The sequence below is a fragment of the Hypanus sabinus genome, chromosome X1 (genome assembly GCF_030144855.1).
Source record: "Hypanus sabinus isolate sHypSab1 chromosome X1, sHypSab1.hap1, whole genome shotgun sequence".
Taxonomy (NCBI): Eukaryota; Metazoa; Chordata; class Chondrichthyes; order Myliobatiformes; family Dasyatidae; genus Hypanus; species Hypanus sabinus.
In genome coordinates this window covers 60,251,115-60,275,058 of record NC_082738.1, presented here as the reverse complement: position 1 = coordinate 60,275,058, position 23,944 = coordinate 60,251,115, and the positions used below count along the sequence as shown (strand labels likewise).

At 40.0% G+C, this 23,944-nt stretch overlaps 1 protein-coding gene across 1 annotated transcript in view; it reads right to left on the bottom strand.

The window, feature by feature from the left end:
• LOC132384960 (phosphoethanolamine/phosphocholine phosphatase-like) overlaps nucleotides 1–22,845 on the bottom strand; it is a 32,631-nt gene extending 9,786 nt beyond the window's left edge. Inside the window, exon 1 of the mRNA XM_059956652.1 lies at nucleotides 22,687–22,845. The gene's annotated coding sequence lies outside the window, so the exon portion shown is untranslated. The remainder of the gene's footprint in view (nucleotides 1–22,686) is intronic.
• Between the last annotated feature and the right edge of the window lie 1,099 nt (nucleotides 22,846–23,944).

Genomic DNA, 23,944 nt, shown 5'->3' with positions numbered 1-23,944 from the left:
CGGACTTCGGAATTCAATTCCGGCACCGTTTTGTAAGGAGTCTCTGTACATCCTCCATGTGGAATGCATGGGTTTTCCCCGGGTGCTCTGGTTTCCTCTCAAAGTCCAAAGGTGTATCAGTTTGTAGGTTAACTGGTGATTGTCAACTGTCCAATGATTAGGTTAAGGTTAATTAGGGTTGTGGGGTTGCATGTCTCGAAGGGCCGACTCTGTGCTTTATCACCAAGTAAAATAAATAACTAAAAATAAATAAAAGATTGGAGGTGATTTGTAAGCAGGCTGTTGGCATCTGACTCATGAGGTTTTGGTATATTGCTCACCTGCTAAGCTGGCTTCACAAGATGCATTTCATTGTAAAGTGAGCAATTTGGAGCCCCCCCCCCCCCATCAAGATCTTCAGACACGATCACGGCTGGAGACAGCTTCTACAAACAGTGCCCCATTTTCTATGAAACTAAACCCAATAGTATGAATATAGTGAGTGGGTTAAGGACCATTTCTTAACACACTATCCTGTGTTATACAGGATCAGAAACATTATAATTACATCATTGACCAGACATCTACTCTCAGCCCATCTTCCTGCTGTCTAACAGGGATTTCGTTCCTCTTGTCTTCACCTACCATCCCATGAGCCTCCACATCCAACACATCATTCTCTGCAACATCCGCCATCTTCAATGGGATCTTACCACCGAACACATCTTTACCTCTCTCCCACTCTGCATTTCAAATGGATTGCTCCCTCCATGATTCCCTTGTCCATTTGTTCCTCCTTACTAATCTCCCTCCTTGCACATATCCCTATAAGCAACCGAAATACCACATCTGTCCATCACCTCCTCCCTCACTCCATTCAAGGCCCCAAGTGAGGCAACACTTCACCTGCAAATCTGTTCGGGTCATCTATTGTGCCCAGTACTCCCAATGCAGCCTCTTCTACATGAGGCCTGTCATAAATTGGGGGACCACTTCATCGAGCACTTCCGCTCCACCTGCCAGAAGCAGAATTTCCCTGTGGCCAACCATTTTAATTCCTATCCTAATTCCTATCCTGTCATTTTGGTTCTTTTCACATGATGAGGCCACTCTCAGGGTGGAGGAGCTCATATTCTCTCCAGGTAACCTCCAACCTGATGGCATGAGCATTGATTTTTCCTTCTGGTATTTCTCCCCTTCTCCCTTTCCTCTTTTTCTCTGGCCTCTTACCTCTTCTCCTCACCCACCTATCACCTCCCATTGGTGCCCCTCCTTTTTTCCTTTCTCCCATGGTCCACTCTCCTCTCCCATCAGATACCTTCTTGTTCAGCCCTTTACCTTTCCCACCCATTTGGCTTCACCTTCTAGCTGTCCTCCTTCCCCTCCTCACATCTTCTTATTCTGGTGTCTTCCCCCATCCTTCCCAGTCCTGAAAAGTATCTCAGCCTGAAACTACTTATACCACTGGCTTTTAGGGCAGCAATGAAGATCCTCTATCTCTGAAAAAAATAAAAAAACACAAAATGCTGGCAGAACTCAACAGGCCAGACAGCATCTATGGGAGGAGGTAGTGACGACGATTCGGGCCGAAACATTGTCACTACCTCCTCCCATAGATACTGTCTGGCCTGCTGAGTTCTGCCAGCATTTTGTGTTTTTTAATTTATTTCCAGCATCTGCAGATTCACTCGTGTTGCCTTTGAATCCTCTATCTCTGGCAGTGTTCAGGGGTTCCTTCATCGTTTCAGTAGTTTCCTCTTGGTATTCATGACTGTCAATCATGCAATTCCTGGGTGGAGACTCTGGAATATAATCACACTTAAGATGTGTTTTTTTTCCCCAACAGTCTTTTAAATCAAAGCAAGCGGCTGAGAGTTAAGGATGAAAGACATCTCGGAGAGAAGCCATTTTTTTTTTTTACTGATCAGGGAAAAGAGGCTAGACTGCACAGTCGTGTGACGTAGCATGCCAAAGGTTAAAATAAAAGACCGCCACATACAGCGGCCATCGTCAGAGTGGGACAGCTTTGGTTCAACAGGCTTCGGCATGAACAGGCAGAGGCGAGGGTAGGTTCCGGTAAGTTTTGTTTTGTCCACTTAGAGTAGAGAGAATGCCAGGCAGGATGTTGGAATGTTCCTCTTGCAAGATGTGGGAAGTCAGGGAGACCTCTGGTGTCCCTGACAACGACACCTGCAAGAACTGCATCCAGCTGCAGCTCCTAACAAAGTGTGTCACGGAACAGGAGCAGGAGCTGGATGACCTCCAGATCATTCGGGAGAATGAGGAGTTTATAGATAGTAGCTACAGGGAGGCAGTTACAACAAAGGAGCACCGCACAGGTAATTGGGGTACCATCAGGCGAGGGAAGGGGAAAGGGCAGGCAGTAGTCTGAACAAAAAAAAGAAAACAGAAACTTACCGGAACCTACTCTCGCCTCTGCCTGTTTCTCGCTGAAGCCTGATTGAGCCAAAGCCATCCCACTCTGACTCAGTCTACTCCAACGATGGCTGCTATATACGGTGGTCTTTCTTTTCAACCTTGGCGTGCTACGTCATGTGCCTGCACAGTCTAGCCTCTTTTCCCCGAGCAGTTAAAGAAAAGAAAAACGACCTTCTCTCTGCAATGCCTTCAAGTCTTCCACTCTCAGCCTCTTGCTTCGATTGAATAGCATGACATTATTACAGCTCAGAGGATTCCGGAGTTCAGAGTTCAATTCAAATGCCATTAAGGAGTCTGTATGCCCTCCCCATGGAATGCGTGGATATTCCCTGGGCGCTCCAGTTTCCTCCCAGTCCAAAGATGTATCAGGTAGGTCAAGTTCAAGTTCATTGTCATCTGACTGTACATATATACAACCAAACGTAACACTGTTTCTCCAGACTACAGTGCATCCACACAACATATCACACACACAGCGCATAAAACAAAATACTATACTATAAATAAATTAATAAAATACAATTCAAAATGCCTGTAGTAAAGTGCAGTGCAGGTAAACAGTAAACAGCTCACTGACCTAGTGATGAGACCATTACAGGTGGCAGGGTTTTCATTAGTCTCACAGCCTGAGGGAAGAAGCTGTTACCCAGTCTGGCAGTCCTAGTCCTGATGCTCCTGTACCTCCTTCCTGATGGTAGTGGGTCAGTAAGATTGTGGCATGGACGGTAGGGCTTGGGCCCTTGGGCCCTTGGGCCCTTGGGCCCTTTGTCTGCAACACTCCCAGTAAATGCCACAAATAGGGGGCAGGGAGATCCCGATGATGCTATCAGTGGTTTTTACTGTCCTCTTGCAGACCAATTATTCCTTGTAAATTGTCCCGTCATTAATGAGGTTTGTTGGGGGCTGCTGGGACGGAGTGGCTCAAAGGGCTGGAAGGGCAGATTCTGTGTGGTATCCCCAAATAAATAAATAATAAAAGATTCTGACAAGTCATTGATGCATTTTAAGCAAGAGACTTGACATCTGAAAGATTATATTTGACAAAAAGAATAATTTGCTATTCAATGAAGTTGACAAGAATGTAATGCTGACTAGTTAGAAGAATCAACTACTGCTGGTTTAGTCACATAAATTGCTTTGCTGGTTCCAAAAATCCCACCAGCAGTAGTTTTAAATTATGTATTTTGTGAATCAATAAACATGGCTTTGCTCATCTGAACAGAGTCATTCACAAGCACCAAAAAATCTTTGTTGGAAAACTCAAAAGGCACGTGGCTTTACCCAGTGTGCCTTTATCAGCTGAGTGGGACTTGGAAATACGAAATGACAACTTTTCTAAACTGTTTTTGTGAAGGAAACCTGTCTGTCACAGGAGCTTTAGGAAGGCATTGATCTGCAACACATCAAATCACTTTTTCCTTTCAATATGCAAGTAACACCATTTTATTCATTACAGTTGGTCAACGTAGTATTTCAGTATTAGAATAAAATGAAGGCTAATGTCACAATTTGTGAATGAAGAAAGAGACGGTACAGCTTTTTTTATTGTCAGAAAAGCTATTCTCAAAGTATACCCCATTTTATTTCTGCAAAAACTCTTGTGATACTTTCTTACAGGAATTACTAATAGTACTTTTAGACACCCACTTTTATATCAGCTGTGATACCATTTTGTTTAAACACAACTCAGAAGGTGAGTGCACTGCCGATCCTCTGAAGGCAATTATAATCTTCAACTACTCGGGGTTAGTAACAGAGTAAAAGAACTGTATTGTGTTGAAAAATGTTTTGGTACCTCATTGCCTAAACCTGGAAACTTCCTATTGTTAAATATGGACTATATTTTAATATTACCCAAAAAACAAGATTATCACATATGTTCCAATGACACTCAAAACCAGCCAACTAAAAAAGTCCTTGCTCAAACTCCTAGATACACAATCTTTTTAGAAATCAGACAGCTGTTGGATCAAATTATAACCTGTTGCAGTAATTCTTGAACTACTTCATACATACACGTTCTCAGTTTATGACCCTCCAGACCCATCCAAAACTTTAAAATGTAGGTGGCTAATGTCTATAGTAATTCAAAATTCAAAGCAGTTTTATGAAGGAAGTGTAAGTTAGGTCTGTCAGTTGCAATGAGCAAATTATATCAATAATGGTAATCTACTGTATCTTTACCACTTCAGGTCTTGATAGGGTGCAAATCAGTAAATTATCCATATATCATAAAGTATACCTTCCCCTATTATGGTTTATTACTGTAAATATTTAGGTCAAATATCAAAAGTTAGAAAAAGTGGAAGATCAAAGAAATCTGAACCAAAAAATCTCTTTTAATATGAAGTTACCATTCATTATGTTTTCTGGGAGAGCTTAAAATGATAACAAATATTTCTAAAGAGGATGTTTTAGTCAAAACTAGCTGAATTGTTAGCAAATGATTTTGCCAAAGGGCTTTAGCTTGGAACAAACTCAAAATGAATGAGAGAAGTGTTCTTTTTCTCTGGAATTCTTACAGAATCAAAAATCTAATTTCAAATACAACTCAGCAAAATCTGCTGGGGTAAAAGTATATGTTTGGTTATGATACACAGGCACGTAAAAAAGCATAGCTAAATTGTATGTCACAATTAACTAGTTTTGGGGAGTGCAATCAAGTTTATTTTTAATGTAAACATACTATTGGAGTAACTGTTTTGGAAGGGCTTAAACTCATAAAGACATCAAAAATAATGATGTACATTCAATGGCCACTTTATTTACATTTGTACACCTGCTCATTAATGCAAATATCTAATGAGGAGATCACATTACAGCAACTCAATGCAAAAAAATATGCAGACATTGTCAAGAGGTTCAGTTCTTGTTCATATCAAACATAAGAATAAGGAAGAAAAGTGATCCAAGTAACTTTGACCATAGAATGATAGTTGGGGCAAGATAGGGTGGCTCAAGTATCTGAGAAATTGCTAATTTCCTGGTATCTTCATGCACAATAGTATCTAGAGTTTACAGCGAATGGTGTGAAAAATAATCATGAGCGACAGTTCTGTGGGCAAAAATGCTTTGTTAATGTGAGAGCTCAGAGGAGAATGGCCAGACTGGTACAAACTGACAGGAAGGCGACAGTAACTCAAACAACCATGTGTTACATCAGTGGTGTGCAAAAAAAGCATCTCTGAACACATTGAACCTTGAAGTAAATAGGCTACAGCAGCAGAAGATCACTATATTCTATGGACAAATAGAATCAGAAACATAGAAGCTACAGAAACCCCAGCATAATTAAGTTCACTGAAGTCTAAATAACTGGAGTTGTTAACATCTTTAACTTTTAGACTTTTAAACTTATATCTAAAACTTACTGCTTAGTTCTAATTATGAAGCATTTTCTATTTCTAATGATACCAAAAATACCCTAATTTGGGAGGTTGATTGTCATAATACTTTTAATGGAAGAAAAAAATGAACTTTTTGAAAAAGGAAATACTATTCTAAGATTAATGCAACAACAAAAACTTTACAAAATGTAAGTAAAGTGTGAAAGAGGGATATAATAAAGAAAGTTGTCAGACGATTCAAGGTAGAACACTGAGTCTATCACATACCAGCACGTGCCATTTCTATCCTAAAAGACAACTGCAGTATTTGCGATTGCAGGTACTTTATTCAAATACTCCTGTTGCGTGCTACATCTAATTAAAGCTCCCAAATTAATTCTACATCTAAAAACTGATTTAAGTTTCTTCATTAAAGTTAATTCTCAAAGTTCAGTTTGTGATCACAGGCAGTATAAGGACTCTCAAGCGCCCCAGTGATTACAAACGGAATGCTTTGCCTGTAGCTTGATGCAACAGTGAAACAATTTCCTAAGTGGCAACTTCAAAGTTATATGGATCCCTTCTTGCAAGCATTCAAAACACTAATTAATCCAAGTAGACAGAATATTCCACTGCTTAAAAGAGTCATCATCCAATGGATAAACAGCCAACAGTAAGAGGAAATACAAGTTGAAGGTAATTTGGAAGGAAATGATGAATAACAATGTAATCAGTATATTAATTCCCCACCCACTAGGTTTCCATTCCTAGTAATTGGATTTTACCCCTTTTAGGGAATTAATGTAGTGAAATTGTGCAGACAATGTCAGGATAATTACATCTAATTACATGTACTAAAATGGACCCAGTATGGTTCCTAATGGGACCCATTGACATTCTAGTCAATACAACACCGGACAACTTGATATGGACTATTCACTCTTAAAGGTAGACAAGTAGCAACAATATAATAACCTGGTTGTCATGGAGATGAGAGAGGTTGCAAGGAAAAGGGAGAGAACTACTAACAGTGAATTCACATCAGAAGGCATATGAGATCTTTGCACTGCATAGAAAGAACCCAGCAGGCAGGGATTCTGGTTATGTCATTTGGAGAGAATACCCATTCATTCAAACAACGTAAACATACTTGCATGTCAGGCAATCTGAACACCACCAACAATAGTTGTCCTGAGCCATTTCAGTCATTGGATTGGAGATTCATTTATCAATGTGTTATGATCAGCGAACTTTATGAACAGTGAATGTATTTTGGAGGAGGGGTAATAATTGGGAGTATTGACAAGCTCCATCTGCAATATATCTAAACAACACCAGAAGCTTCAAAACAAAAATGTGCACTTCATTCTGCTCAAACTGCTTATGATGTAAACACAAATAACATCATTATATTCAATAATCACATGACCAATTTACAAGTTCAAAATAACAGATTGTCCTATAAAGAAGGAATTATTACATGTCATGCAGACTCTTTTGGCTGATTATTTGTGAAGGGCATTGGACTGAGGATTAGGGTCTTTCAGCCTCCGAGAATACAACATATTACTGGAGTCAGTTCTTTGTATACTTTACGCCAGGTTTAAAAATAACTTCAGGCCTTTTGGAACTTTTTGGCAGGTGCAATCATAATGATCTCTTTGGCACTTGGCAGGGGCCAATAAAAAGAAGCAAGATGCAAGTGAAGTTGCCATTGTTGAAGTGGACAGTTTTAGAGTGGTCTGGTTTTGGCTCAACAGGCTTGAATGAGAATGAGCAGAGGCTAGAACTTAAGCTTGAGAAGTGAGAGGAATAACAAGTGTAGGCAGGATGGTAGTACAGGCAGTAGAATGCTCCTCCTGTGAGATGTGGGATTTCGGGGTTCCTGACAATCTGCCTGATGACTACATCTGGAGGAAGTGCATGCAACTTCAGCTCCTGACTGACAAGGTCAAGATAGTGGAACTGGAGCTGGATGCACTCAGGACCATCCAGAAAGCTAAAAGCTTCATTACTGTTACTGAGGTGGCCAATCTCAGAGTGCAGGCTTCGGATAGAAGGTGGGTGACCACCACAAATAGTAAGCACTCAGTGCAGGGTTTCCTTGTGCCATTCCCCTCAGCAACGAGTATATCCTTTTGGATACTATTGGGTGGGGGGCTGGTGATGGTCTATCAGGACACTGCAGCAGCAGCCAGGCTGCTGGCACTGTGGTCGGCTCTGAGGCTCAGCAAGGAAGGGTAAAGTCAGGCAGAGTGATAATGATAGGCGACTTGATAGCTGAGGGACAGATAGGAAATTCTGTGGCCAAAGTCACTAGGATGGTGTGCTAGGGTCCAGGAACCTCAGAGTGGCGGCAGAAGATTCTCAAGAGGTCAAGATGGTGCCAGTGAACAATGCTATCTTGGGTGACATCTTCCAGATGGTCCACAAAGCTGTTTCTTACACATCTTCTTTTTCATTTAAATGTGGTTCTGGTACTGTTGGAGCCTGTGATTTACAGTTTGATGGTGTGTTTTTGGGTTGATTGAGCGATCTGGTGCTTTGCTGTCTCTGATAAGGTTCTAGGAAGCGAGCAGCCTCAGGGCCAAGAACCTAGAGAAGGGCACGAGCCCACGATTGACTCTATTTCTCACTGATTTTGCCAATTAAAGCATTGAGGAAAATTAAAACATTGAGACAAGTGTGGAAGGCAGGTGAACGTTCAGCACCATCTACCAGCATCTCACTTGCTGCTGCCAAAGGAAGGTGTCTGCATGTGACCCTCTCTCGCTCACGACTCCCAAGGGAAGCCCCCGCGTTTGAATCTCTCAATCTCTCCCTCTCCCCCTGTCTCCCCTCCCCCACCATCAGAGGATGGTACCAAAGTTCTGGATATGTGCTTTATGGACTGGACTTTCAATTTAGTGTTTTTATGTTCTGTGTATTTGCTCATTCTTTCTTATTGCCCTTTGTGCGATTTGTTTTTGTGCATGGGAGGTTTATGTTGCCATTTGTGCAATTTGCTTTTGCATGTGCGGAGTGGGTTGATGTTCTTGTCGTTTGTGCGATTTTTAGTTTTTTGTACATGGGGGATTGATGCTTTTCTTTGAACGGGTGTTATAGTTTTCTTTGTTTCGTGGCTGTCTGAAACGGATGAATCTCAGGTTTGTATACAGCATAAATACTTTGATAATAAATGAACCTTGAAGTGGGAGGGTGAGCAGCCAGAGGTCATGGTGCACATTGGCACCAATGACATATGGAGCTGGGGGGGGGGGTGGGGAAAGAGGTCCTGAGCAGTGAGTAAAGGGGGTTCGGGCAGAGGCTGAAGAGCAGGACCTCCATGGTAGTGATCTCTGTATTACTCCCAGTGCCACATACTAGTCAGGGCAGGAATAGGATGATAGTACAGATGAGTGAGTGGCTGAGAAAGAGGTGCAGGAGGCAGGATTTTAGATTTCTGGGTCATTGCAATCTCTTCTGGGGAAAGTATAACCTGTTCAAAAAGGACGAATTACACTTGAACCCAAGGGAGTCCAATATCCTTGAAGGCAGGTATGTTAGAACTGTTGGGGGGGGGCGGTTTATATGAATTCAGCAGGGGAATGGGAAATGGAGTGATAGGGTTGGGGATGGGGCAGTTGGTTTACAAGTCAATGCATTGCATAGTTTGACTGTGAGGGAGGGTAGGCAGATGTCAGGACAAAATTGCAGTCAGTGGAATGAGTTGAGTCATGGCAAAATCAAAAAGGGTGATGAATACAGAACTGAAGGAATAAGGTAAATCTTGTAGCACAGTTAGTGAGTGGCAGGTATGATGTTGGGGGGCATCACTGAGTCGTGGCTGAAAGAAGATTGTGGTTGAGATCTTAACATCCAAGGATACACACTGTATTGAAAGAATAGGCAGGTAGGCAGAGGGGCTCTGTTGGTAAAAAAAAATGAAATCAAATCCTTAGTAAGTAGTGACACAAGATCGAAAGATGTAGAATCCTTGTGGGTAGAGTTAATAAACTGCAAGGACCCTAATGGAAATTATATGCAGGCCTCTAAACAGCAGACAGTGTGTGGGATACAAATTACAATGGAGATAGAGATTGGGACAGGTTGTTCTCTGGTGAGGATGTTGTTGGTAAGTGGGAGGCCTTCAAAGGAGAAATTGAGGGTGCAGAGTTTGTATTTTCCTGTCAGGATTAAAGGCAAAGCAAATAAGAATAAGGAACCTTGGTTCTCTAGGGATTTTGGAACTCTGATAAAGGAGAGAGAGATGTATGACAGGTATAGGAAACATGGAGCAAATAAGGTACTTGAGTATAAAAAGTGCAAACAAATATTTAAAGAAATCAGGAAGGCTAAAAGACATGAGGTAGCTTTGGCAGTCAAGGTGTAGGATAATCCAAAGAGCTTCTACAGGTATATTAAGAGCAAAAGGATAGTAAGGGATAAAATTGGTCCTATTGAAGATCAGAGTGGTCGGTTATGTATGGAACCAAAAGAAATGGAGGATATCTTAAATGGTTTTTTTGCATCTGTATTTACTAAGGAAGCTGGCATGGAGTCACTGGAAATAAGGCAAACAAGTAGTGAGGTCATGGAACTTATACAGATTGAAGAGGAGGTGGTTGCTATCTTGAGGCAGATCAGAGTAGATAAATCCCCAGGAGCTGACAGAGTATTCCCTCGGACCTTGAAGGAGACTAGTGTTGAAGTTGAAGGGCCCTGGCAGATATATTTAAAATGTCAGTATCTACGGGTGAGGTGCTGGAGGATTGGGGAATAGCTAATCTTGTTCTGTTGTTTAAAAAAGGCTCTAAAAGTAATCTGGGAAATTATAGGCCGGTAAATTTGACGTCGGTAGTAGGTAAATTACAAACTGTATTAGAAGGAGTACTAAGAGATAGGATCTACAAGTATTTAGATAGATAGGAACTTATTAGGGAGAGTCAACACGGCTTTGTGCGTGGTAGGTCATGCTTAATAAATCTATTAGAGTTTTTCGAGGAGGTTACAAGGAAAGTGGATGAAGGGAAGGCAGTGGATGTTGTATACATGGACTTCAGTAAGGCCTTTGACAAGGTCCCGCATGGGAGGTTAGTTAGGAAGATTCAGTCACTAGGTATACATGGTGAGGTAGTAAATTGGATTAGACATTGGCTCAATGGGAGAAGTCAGAGTGTGGTAGTGGAGGATTGCTACTCTGAGTGGAGTCCTGTGACTAGTGGTGTGCCACAGTGATCAGTGCTGGGTCCATTGTTATTTGTCATCTAATTCAATGATCTGGATGATAATGTGGTAAATTGGATCAGCAAATTAACTGATGATACAAAGATTGGAGGTGTATTGGACAGTGAGGAAGGTTCTCAAAGCTTGCAGAGGGTTTTGGACCAGCTGGAAAAATGGGCTGAAAAATGGCAGATGGAGTTTAATACAGACAAGTGTGAGGTATTGCACTTTGGAAGGAAAAACCAAGGTAGAACATACAAGGTAAAGGCACTGAGGACTGCAGTAGAACAGAGGGATCTGGAATACCAAAATTCCCTAAAAGTCGTGTCACAGGTAGATAGGGCAGTAAAGAGCTTTTGGTACATTGGCCTTTATAAATCACAGTATTGAGTATAAGAGTTGGAATGTTATGGTGAGGTTGTATAAGGCAATAGTGAGGCCAAATTTGGAGTATTGTGTGCAGTTTTGGTCACCAAATTACAAGGATATTAATAAGGTTGAAAGAGTGCAGAGAAGGTTTACAAGGATGTTGCTGGGACTTGAGAAACTGAGTTACAGAGATAGGTTGAATAGGCTAGGACTTTATTCCCTGGAGCATAGAAGAATGAGGGGAGACTTGATGGAGGTATATAAAATTATGATGGGTATAGATAGAATGAATGCAAGCAGGCTTTTTCCACTGAGGCTAGAGGAGAAAAAAAAACAGAGGACATGGGTTAAGGGTGAATGGGGGAGAGTTTAAAGGGGGGGGGCTTATTCACACAGAGAGTGGTGGGAGTGTGGAATGAGCTGCCAGATGAAGTTGTAAATGCGGACTCACTTTTAACATTTAAGAAAAACTCGAACAGGTACTTGGATGAGAGGTGTATGGAAGGATATGGTCCAGGTGTAGGTCAGTGGGACTAGGCAGAAAAATGGTTTGGCACAGCAAAGAAGGGCCAAAAGGCCTGTTTCTGTGCTGTAATGTTCTATGGTTCTAAGGCATGTAATAAGGGCTATGATATGATAGTCATGGGGAAAATCAGGTTGGTGCTGGATCCCAGGAGAGGGAATTTGTAGAATGCATGCAAATGGGATGGCTTTTTAAAGCAACTTTTGGTTGAACCCACCATGGCAAAGGCAGTTCCGGATTGGGTGTTGTGTTTGACTGGGGAGTTTAATATAAAGGAAACCTTAGGAAGCAGTGATCATAATATGCCAAAATTTACCATGCAATTTGAGAGGGAGAGGATAAAGTCAGATGAATCAGCATTACAGTGGAGAAAAGGGAATTACAGAAGCATGAAAAAGCAGCTAGCCAAAATTGGTTTCAAAGGGACACTAGCAGGGATGATGGCAGACCAGCAATGGCTAGAGTTTCAGGGGGCAACTTGGAAGGCGCAGGATAGGTACAACTCAAAGATGAAGAAGTTTTCTAAAAGGAGGATGAGGCTGACAAGGGAAATCAAAAACAGCATAAGTAAATTTTTATAAGAGTGAACTTTTTTCTTTGAATAATTTGGTATCAATTAATACTAACCTTCCTTTTAAAATTGTAAGAAATCAATTTACTTATTTGGGTGTAACAATTACTAAGAATTATACATAGTTATTTAGAGAACTTTTTTTACCCTGCTGAATTATGTAAAAAGGGCACTATCCAAATTGTTGCCCCTTTCATTATCATTGACTGGCCAAATTAATTCTATTAAAATTAATATCTTGCCTAAATTTTTATACTTTTTTAGGCCTTTTCAAAAAGCTAAAAAGAATGGAGGCTTAGCTTTACCAAATTTTAGGTTTTATTACTGGGCAGTCAATATATGAAATCTCACATTTTGGTTATATTCTATTAACTGAGAGGACTGTCCAGTTTGGGTTTCTTTAGAAGCTAACTCTATTAATAAATTTTCTATCGTCTCTCTTCTAGGATCCTCAATTCCTTTATTTTTAAGTAAACTAACTGATAGTTTTGTAGTTAAACATACTTTAAGGATTTGGGTACAATTTAGAAAATATTTTGGTTTATTGAGATTTTCTCTTTCAAGTCCCATTTTTTCTAACTGGTTTTTTAAACCTTCTATGACTGATGTAATTTTTAAAGATTGGGATAGACTGTGTATTAAATGCTTCCAGGACTTATTTGTTGGAGGAAGTCTCTTTTTGTTTGAGCAGTTGTCAGCTAAATATAGCTTACCAAATACCCACTTTTTTCAATATTTACAAATTAGAGACTTCCTGCGATCTCAATTACACTTTGTACATATATTTCCTAAAATTCGTGATAAGAATTTATTAGATGCAATTTTTAATTTGAAACCTTTTACATAATGGATCAATCTAATATTTAAGGTATGTTGTTGGAAATAAGAAGTGTTCCTTCAGACAAAATTAAAAATCTCTGGGAACAAGATTTACAGACTTCAATTTCTGAGGAAACTTGGAATGAAATCTTTAAATTGGTTAATAACCTCATCGTTGTGTGCCCATCACTCCCTCTTACAACTTAAAGTGTAATTTAAGGGCCCACATGACTAAAGATAAGCTGTCTCATTTTTAATTCAGATACATTTCCCTATTGTGACAGATGTAACAGTGGAGAGGTATCATTAATTCATATGTTCTGGACATGTCAGAGTCTTGAAAAATACTGGAAGGAAGTATTTTAAACTTTTTCTGTACTTGTTAAAGTAAATTTTAAACCAAACCCTTTGACTGCCTTATGCAGTATTGTTAGAGGAAAAGATATTATCTTGCAGACACCTGATTTTTGGCTTTATTTCTCTTATAGCTGGGAGGGCATTGTTGCTTAGGTGGAAGGATGTTGCTCCACATACTCATGCTCAATGGCTAAGCGATGTTATGTCATGCTTAAATTTAGAGAAGATTCATTGCTCATTTTCTGAATCAAGACAAGACTTTCTAACATGGTAGGGACCTTTTTTGAATTATTTTCAATATCTTTGATTTGTTATCTTTGTAATCTTTGAAGCCTTTGATAAAGTTCCACATAGGAGATTAGTGGGCAAAATTAGAGCACATGGTATTGGAGGTAGGGTACTAACATGGATAGAAAATTGGTTGGCAGACAGGAAACAAAGAGTAGGGATTAACAGGTCCTTTTTAGAATGACTAGTGGGGTACCGCAAGGTTCGGTGCTGGTATATTTACAATATACATTAATGATTTATATGAAGGGATTAAAAGTAACATTAGCAAATTTGCAGATGACACAAAGCTGGGTGGCAGAGTGAAACATGAGGAGGATGTTAGAAGAATGCAGGTTGACTTGGACAGGTTGGGTGAGTGGGCAGATGCACTTTAATGTGGATAAATGTGAGGTTATCCACTTTGGTGTCAAGAACAGGAAGGCAGATTACTATCTGAATGGTGCCAAGTTAGGAAAAGGGGAAGTACAACGAGATCTAGGTGTCCTTGTTCATCAGTTACTGAAAGCAAGCATGCAGGTACAGCAGGCAGCGAAGAAAGCTAATGGCATGTTGGCCTTCATAACAAGGGGAGTGGAGTATAGGAGTAAAGAAGTCCTTCTGCAGTTGTACAGGGCCCTGGTGAGACCACACCTGGAGTATTGTGTGCAGTTTTGGTCTCCAAATTTGAGGAAGGACATTCTTGCTATTGAGGGAGTGCAGCGTAGGTTCATGAGGTTAATTCCCGGGATGGCAGGACTGTCATATGTTGAAAGATTGGAGCGACTGGGCTTGTATACACTGGAATTTAGAAGGATGAGAGGGGATCTGATTGAAACATACAAGGTTATTAAGGGATTGGACACGCTAGAGGCAGGAAACATGTTCCCGATGTTGGGGAAGTCCAGAACCAGAGGCCACAGTTTATGAATAAGGGGTAGGCCATTTATAACAGAGTTGTGGAAAAACATTTTCACCCAGGGAGTTGTGGATCTATGGAATGCTCTGCCTCAGAAGGCAGTGGAGGCCAATTCTCTGGATGCTTTCAAGAAAGAGTTAGATAGAGCTCTTAAAGATAGCAGAGTCAAGGGATATGGGGAGAAGGCAGGAACAGGGTACTGATTGTGGATGCTCAGCCATGATCACATTGAATGGCAGTGCTGGCTCAAAGGGCTGAATGGCCTACTCCTCCACCTATTGTCTATTGTTATCAAGTACAGATGTTGGTTAATAATGCCTTACTGTATGATAAGGATTTTTTTTTTCCTTTTTTCTTTCTTTACCAAACAGCTTTTCTTGGTAGTGGGTTTAGATCTTTTTGTATAATAAAATTATTACTTTTTAATATTACGATTCAATTTAAGTTACATGAGCATGGGGTAATGAGACTATAAGTGTGATTCAAATATATTGTAATTGATAATATGATATATATCCTCCTGTACTCTGTATTCTTCTTTGTAAGAAATCAATAAAAATATTGAAAAAGAAAAGAAAAACAGCATAAAAGCAAAAATTAGTGGGAAATTGAAGGATTGTCAAGCTTTTAAAAAACAACGGGAGGCAATAAAAAAGCCATAAAGAGAGAAAAGATGAAAAATAAAGGTAAGCTAGCAAGCTAGCCAATAATATAAAAGAAGATAGAAAAGGTTTTCCAGATATATAAAGAATAAAATGTAAAGAATGGATATTGGACCACTGGAAAATTATGCTGGAGAGGTAATAATGGGGGACAAAGAAATGGCAGATAAACTATTTTGCAAGTCTTCAGTATGGAAGACACTGGCAGTATACCAAAAATTTGAAAGCGTCAGGGGGCAGAAGTGTGTATCGTTGCTATTCCTAAGGAGAAGGTCTGAAGGTATACAAGTCACCTGGGTCAGTTGGAATACACCCTAGGGTTCTGAAAGATATTGTGGAGAAATTAGTAGTGATCTTCCAAGAACTACTAGATTCTGGGATGGATCTAGAGGACGGAAAATTGCAAGTGTCAGTCCATTCTTTAAAAAGGGAGGGAGGCAGAAAACAGGAAATTGTATTCTAGTTAGCCTAACTTCAGTGGTTGGGAAGATGTTGGAGTCCACTCTTAAGGATGAGGTTTCAGGCACTTGAATATGCATGATAAAGTAGGCCAAAGTAAGCATGGTTTCCTTCAGTGGAAATCTTGCCTTACAAATTTGTTGGAATTCTTTGAGGAAATAACAGGCAGGATAGACAAAGGACAGTCAGTAGATGTTGTTTATTTGGATTTTCAGAATGTTGTTAACAAAATCTTGCACATGAGGCTGCTTAACAAGAGCCCATGGTATTACAGGAAAGATACAAGGCATGGATGGAAGATTGGCTGACTGGCAGATGGCAAAGAGTGGGAATAAAGCGGACCTATTCTAGTAGGTGTATTCTGCAGGGTTCTGTATTTGAACCACTTCTTTTCACGTTATAGTTTATATATCATGAATTTGGATGATGGAATTGATAGACTTGTGGCCATGTTTGCAGACGATATGAAGATATGTGGAGGGGCAGGTAGTGTTGAAGAGGCAAGGAGTCTGCAGTTGGACTGCGGATTGGGAGAATAGGCAAAGAAGTGGCAGATGGAATATAACATAGGAAAGTATATGGACATGCACTTTGGAAAAAGGAGTAGACTATTTTCTAAACAGGGAAAAAAATTCAAAAATCAGAGCAGCAGATGGACTTAGGAGTCCTTGTTCAGGATTCCCTAAAGGTTAACTTGCAGGTTGAGTTGGTGGTAAGGGAGCCAAATACAATATTAGCATTCATTTCCACAGGACTAGACTATATGAGCAAGGATATAATGCTAAGACTTTCGATAACGCATTGGTCAGACAGCACTTGGAATTTTGTGAAGAGTTTTGGGCCACTTATATAAAAAAACAATGTGCTAGCATTGGAGAGGGTCTAGAGGAGATTCATAAGAACTATTCTGGGAATGAAATGGTTAACTTATGAGGTGTGTTTGATGGCTTTGGGCTTGTACTCACTGGAGTTTAGAAGAAACCTATCTAATATTGAAAGGCCTAGATAGAGTGGATGTAGAGAGGATGTTTCCTATAGTGGGGGAAACTAGGACCAGAGGACACAGACTCAGAACAGAAGGATGTCCATTTAGAATGGAGATAAGGAGGGATTCTTTAGCCAGGGGTAGTGAATCTGTGGAATTCATTGCCACATATGACTGTGGAGGCCAAGTCATTGAGTGTATTTAAAACAGAGGTTGATATGCTCTTGGCTAGTCAGGGCATCAAAGGTTACAGGGAGAAGGCTGGTGTTCAGAGGGAAAATAAATCAGCCATGATGGAATGGCGAAGAAAACTTGATAGGCCAAATGGTCTAACTCTGCTCCCATATCTTATGGGATGTCTTATGCCTTATAGATAAGAGCAAAGGCAGAATTGATAAAATAATTAACTTTCAAGTACTAACTTCTGCAATTTATGCAAATACATAACTATACTTTCAGGATTCATTTTAGTGAAATCAAGTACAAGATGTAATCTGAAAACAAAACACGTTTGCCAAGAAAACTTGAAACTATCTGGAAGTGTCAATTGCATAAGGATTAATAAAAACACAAAGTGATATGTATGTATTTATTTCAAGGAATACCAGTCCTGGCTTTAAACTGTGGATGAGTTAATGCCATTGGACCAAGTTGAAGAAGGTAATCCAAGTAATATACAAAACACAATACCCAAAATTATTAAAGTTAGATTTTAAAAAGTTCTATGGATTCTTCCCATTTAATGGGGGGGGGCAGTGGGGGGAAATCAATGAAATGAAATACAATGCTTTTTGCTGTTATTCGTACATGCAGACAAATGTTATTTCCCTCCCCCCCCAAGAATGTAAACAGTGTTATTGAGAAGATGTAAATATTTGCAAGATGGCATACAGAATTATAGTGTAAACACATTGCAATTGAAAGGAGGGGGGTGTTGAAAACTTACCTATTGTGTGTTTCTGTTGAGTGGTTTATTGCTTGGTGTAATAAGCTGTTAATATTTGTGGTTTCTTCATAATGTTTACTTTAAAACACTTGTGTTTTAGTCTAAATCTCCTTGCCAGCAACAAAATGACAATAGCTATTGCTCACTTTGAAGAGGTCACTCCCACAAAACTGAAATGGACGCTCGGCTTTGAATTTCTCCTTACCAACACCAGTCTGTCAGGTGACTTTCACAGGTATCTGATGTACCCAGCAACAGTGCTATCACCAAGCTTACTGAAGGACCTAACATACAGTGAGATAAGGAGCAACAAACATTCAGTTTGTATAATGTTCTAAGTACAGCAAAATAAAGATTAGGCAAACACATGGATTAATATATAAAATGAAATACATGTATACTGAAAATAAAAGTAGTTTTTACCAAATTAAAATCTTTGGAACTTGATATTGTTATGGGGTATATAGAAATAAGCAACATAAAACTCCCATAAACTTACCTTACCAAGGCCAGAAAGGTTGTTCAACAATAATTATTGCTTAATTTATCATTAAGAACACTCCATTCAATGAGGCATTACCTTTCCAATAATTTGAGCAATAAAAGTCTTTGTAAAGTTGGTGCATATCAAATGAGTGATTCTGGCCTGGCAGCTACAACAGCACATCCCTAGAGTGACAGGGTATCACTACAAACAACTTCTGGATGGCTATTTTTAAATGTATGACACTCTAAGTCTGCCAAGTTCAAAGAGTAAACCATGGATATTAATAGCTTTGCCAATTTCCACCTACAATTATTGGCTGATGTAAATGTCTTTAGAACTGCTTTAAAAGTAATTTAATAAGACTTCTCATCTGTCATCTGGATGGCTGGCTACAAACTTGTTCAGCATAATCATGTAACTTCAATAGATAGTTATCTTATAACTTTACAACAACACAACTCTTCATCACCATTCTCTATCATTATATTCATCGGAGGGAAAGATCAGTGGAGCAATGGGAACAGAACAATGGATGCATTTATTAAATTTTAGCCATCAGAATGAATGTTAGAAAGGATATGAAACAGAGCAAATTAGTTAATTAAATTATATAAATTTTATTGCAATATCTTCTCTCCATCACTAGGTCAGTGTTATTTGCATAATGTTTGGTACCATTCACAACACTTCAGTTAATCAAGACTTGGGCAACGTTCAGGGATGGGCTGATAAGTAACAAGTAACATTGTTGCCAATAAAAAAATGTTCCAGACAATAATCACCTTTGACAAAAGATAACCTGACAACTTGCTGGCTTGTGGCATAGTGGCATCGGCGCTGGACTTCGGAGCAAAGGCTCCTGAGTTCGAATCCAGCCAGAGGAAGCTCCCTCCCTTGCACGCTTTCCATCCGTGCTGGGTTAAGTGTCGAGCTAGCAACTCAGTTTCGTAAAAATAAAAAAAGCCTGCTTAAAAAAAAAACGCCGTCACAATGGCATCCCGCTGACTCCACTCGGAGTCAAGGGCTTTCTTCTCTTCTTCTTCTCTGCCCTTCACATTGGCATACTGAGTTGCCACCATCATATTCCTGGGGACTGAGCAGAAACTCAAATGGGCCACCTACATAACTGGCATAATTACAAGAGTAGGGAAGATTCTGTGGCTCCGACTCACCTTCTGACTCCCAAGGCACACTTGTCTAGAATCTAATACCAAACACTCTCAAGAACCACAACACCATCCAAGACAAAGTAGCTTACTTCACTTGCACCATATCAAGCACCCTAATATTCATTCCCTCTAGCACCAGTTGAAGTGGCTGTGGTGTGTACCATTTGCAAAATCCAATACAATTACTCATCCAGGCCATCCTGCAGCACCTTTCTCAAGCACCCAGAAGCAGTGGCCACCATCTGCAGGTTGCACACTGAGTCATGTATTATTCAGACTGGGATATATAGCACATCATCCAGAGACCACTGTGATGGCACCTTTACCAGAACAATTGCAGTATTGCAAAAATTGTGATTCTTAAAGTGAAAATATGGATGAGCAACAAATGCTGGAATTGATAGAATTGCACAATTCCTGAAATGAATATAAAGTTCAGACCCATTTTGGGTCTGACTGTGTTTCTTTCATAGTCATCATCCTCATTATTTGCCACATTTTATGTGTTATCATTGACAAATTTTGAAGTTTTCCTCTGCCTTCCATCATTTGTCATTTACTTAAGGTCCTCCCCTTAAAACAAAAGGATTTCACTCCTAAATACTGCATGTAATTCAAACAGTTTGCAAGTTGGAAAAGTATGGCAATATATTCAAATAAAAAGTGTGCAAACAAGGACCAAAGCATTTGACTCACCATAAAACAACTTCGTATATGCTATATGATGCCTGCAGCCTTACAGCTCACACAAACAAATGAGCATTGGGAGATGGACTGCAAATCCATCCCTCCCAATTCAATGCTCATCCATTTGGGCTGTAAATAAGATGGGCATTTGCAACTAGGGTGGGTCTGTATATTCTATAAGTGACCCTTTGTGAAGATTCCTATCCGTTGATCTCCAGCATGGAAAACAAGCATGAAGCACAATTCACTGTTTTCTGTCCTTCAGTAAACCCCAGTAGGTTCAACCTCATCTTTTAGCACTTGCTTCTTAGTAAAGGATTTATTTTGATATCCCCCATTTGTGCTGATTACTATTCTTGCTTTGCCAACAATTTCCTTATTTTTCTCCTCACTTACTGTGTTTAGCCTCAAGGGTATCAGTCTTCTACTATACAAAGAGAAATTAGCTAAAAGTTGTGTCAAATCTGCTTCTGGAAGAAGGTGCTGGATTTAATTAGTCAGATTGGAAAAAAGGTGCCCCTTGATCCTAAATTATGTATTCTGAATATTTATCCAAAGGACTTTGTAACCTGCAAAAATGTAAGGTCTCTGCTTAATATTTGTTTTTTTGGAAGCCAAATGCTGCATAGTCTATTCATGGAAGAAACCAACAAACAGTGGACTCTCACAATGGCTGAAAGGAATGACTTCTTATCGTGCTCTAGAAAAGATAAGCTACATTGCAAAGAACAAACTTGGCAAATTTCAGGAAATTTGGGACATTTTGTACAAGTTTCTGGAGAACAATATTCAGGATGATGAAAGTAAGGAACTGAATTGACTATTCTTTTAATGGCGGGGCGTTTGCTTTTTTGGGTGTTTTTTTTCTTTTGATTTCTTATGTTATTTTTCCTTTTATTTAACTTTGTTGTAATTTCAAACCTATGGATGATCTAATGTGTCTTCTTTTCATTCTGTAAAAGCAATAAAGAGATGTTTTAAAAAAAGTTGTGTCAAATTTCATGATTAAATCACACACAATTTGTAAATTGTGTGAATAATGTGGCATGAGAAGCGAGTCTACTGCTTTCTCAAAGTTTGAAGTAAATTTATTTTCAAAGTACATATATTCATTTCACTCTCCCCTCCAGGGTTAGATTACTTTCTGTTTGCCTGCCTGAGTGTGCTCCAATAACATTCAAGGAAGTCATTGCTGCTGGTCTGGCAACCTGTCCACCAACTTAAACCTTCACTCCATCTTCCAGCAGTGCACCGTGGCTGGGCATGTATTAGAATTCCACACGGAAGGGGGTTGGAGGGCGCTTTGGGGTTCTAACGTTTTTCTGTCATTCATTCTTTGGGGCTTTCTTCTGTTTCGTGAATGTCTGCAAAGAGTAAGAATTTCAGGTTGCATACTGTATACAATCTCCGATATTAAATGGAACACTGCGGGAGGACCGCAGGCACTGATGACGATAGCTCACCACCACCTTCTCGAGGGCAATTTGGGAATAGATTGTTAAACTTGCAGCAACGCTAAATATCCCACAACAATAAGAAAAACAAAACTAATTATAGGCAGAAGGACTAGGAAAGAAGTAAAATAATGTATATTACAGGTCGGTTCGAATGCGTGAATCAAGGATTCGCAGGGGGTGAGCGCTGGCTCGATGTTGACCGCCGCAGTTCTAATGACTTGAACAATGCACCGAAAATGCCGGAGGAACTCACTAGTTCAGGCATCATCAATGCAGGAAAATATTTGTAAATAAAAGCATTTATAAACATTTTCCTCTGTAGATGCTGCTTGACCGGCTGAGTTCCTCCGGCATTTTCTGTGTGTTGCTCAAGATTTTCAGAATCTCGTGTCTAATGGACTATTGATACATCGTCAATGCAGATTTGAAAATTTACTAAAATCTATCCAGCTGTTCCTACGTTATCAACATAAACCATATATCGAAAGGTTAGGTGGACGCTGGTTGAAGATTAACTTGTGTTAGAATGAGCTGCGTTTGTCAAATGGAAGCTTTTCCGCCTTAACTACGTGATGATACCCTGGCGGTAATCTCGCTCACATGCGGGATCGACGTTGCCGTAATCAATACATGCTCTTTTATATACATATTTTGGGAAGTACAATCAAAAGGGAAGACTAATAAAAACTTACGAAAGAACAGACGGTGTTGATGTCACTGACGCAACACCGAAGGTTAAAGGGGAATTACAGCAGTGAGTTTTTTTTAAAGATTCAAAGAAAACTGAGCAAAATCGTTGCAATGGAGACATAGGAAGATCCGGTACAAAGAGCGAATCCACTGTACCTTAAAAACAAATTAAAATAAAGAACCCAGCACAATAGCAAAACCAAGACTCACTTGCAGTTCAATAGACAGCTTTTACCAGCAAGTTCTTAAGACAGAAACACGCGAAGATGCACCATTTCGATTATCTTAAATAGTGCTTCAGTGAAAACAAATCAAACCATATATATCGCCGCTTCGTTCCGCGCCACCCAAGCAGCCCTCTCCTACTTACCGCTTTCAGGGCTTGTGTGAAATGGATAGTCTGCAGAGAAAATAAAATGCAACAGCTAAAGGAGCGAACCACGTCTGTAACTCCGACAAGCAACTGGCGCTGACAGGTATCTGCAGTAGTTATATTTAACGTTTAGGTTTCCAGGAAACTGACAGTTGAATAGGAGGGTTTCGTTTGTGACGCCATCAGGAAAATAGCCAATGGAGAAGCAGGGGCAGGTGAAAATAGCGCAGCGGCGATTGGAAGCAGGTGAAAGTAGAGCTTGCGGAATCTGGTGACAGGCGTTGGGTAGTTCTCATTTGCTACTTACAATCCGATGAAAATACAGTCTGACGCCACATCTCCTTTCAAAGGGAGGCAAATCTTTTGATGGAAAATTTCCACCCTGCGTTTACAAACACAGGAACCATTGAGCGAAAAATTAAACAAACCGGTGGGGAATTCAACGACCCAAGCAGCATCTGTGATGCTCATGTTCCCCTTTAAATTTTCACCTTTCACCCTTAAACCGTGATATCTTTTTGTAGTCCCACCCAAACTAGATGGGAAAAGCTATCTATAGATTACCCCATTACCCTATCTATACGCTCATAATTTTGTATACCTCTATCAAATCTCCCGTCATTCTATTATGTTCCAGGGAATAAAATCGTAACCTATTCAACCTTTTCCTATATCTTAGGTCCTCAAGACCTGGAAACATTATTGTAAATTTTCTCTGTACTCTTTCAATCTTATTGATAACTTTCCTGTAGGTAGATGACCAAAATTGCACACAATACTTTAGGCCTCGCCATTGTTTTATACAGTTTCAAAGAATATCTCAACTCTTGTACTCAATACTTTGATTTATGAAGCCCAATGTGCCAAAAGCTCTTTTAGGCCCCTATCTACCCATTACACCACTTCCAAGGAATTATGGATCTGTATTCCTGATCGCTCTGTTCTACCACACTCAATGCTCTACCACTCACCTGTAAGTCCTACCCTGGTTTGTTCTCCCAAAGTGCAACACCTCACACTTGTCTGCCTTGATGCTGAGATACATCCTTGGACTCATAATCAGTGATGTAACCTGGAGTCATTAGGTGATTTGGATCTTTCAACATTAGACATCCTCGCCCAGGTGACTCAGCCAGGGCTGATCAGGCCCGAGCAGCATTGGTCCAAGGTCCAGACCTCTTGCTCCATAGCCATCTGGATCCATGCACAGCAGCCTCTGTGATAGTCTTGATGGCTCTTTTCTTTGCAGCCCCCT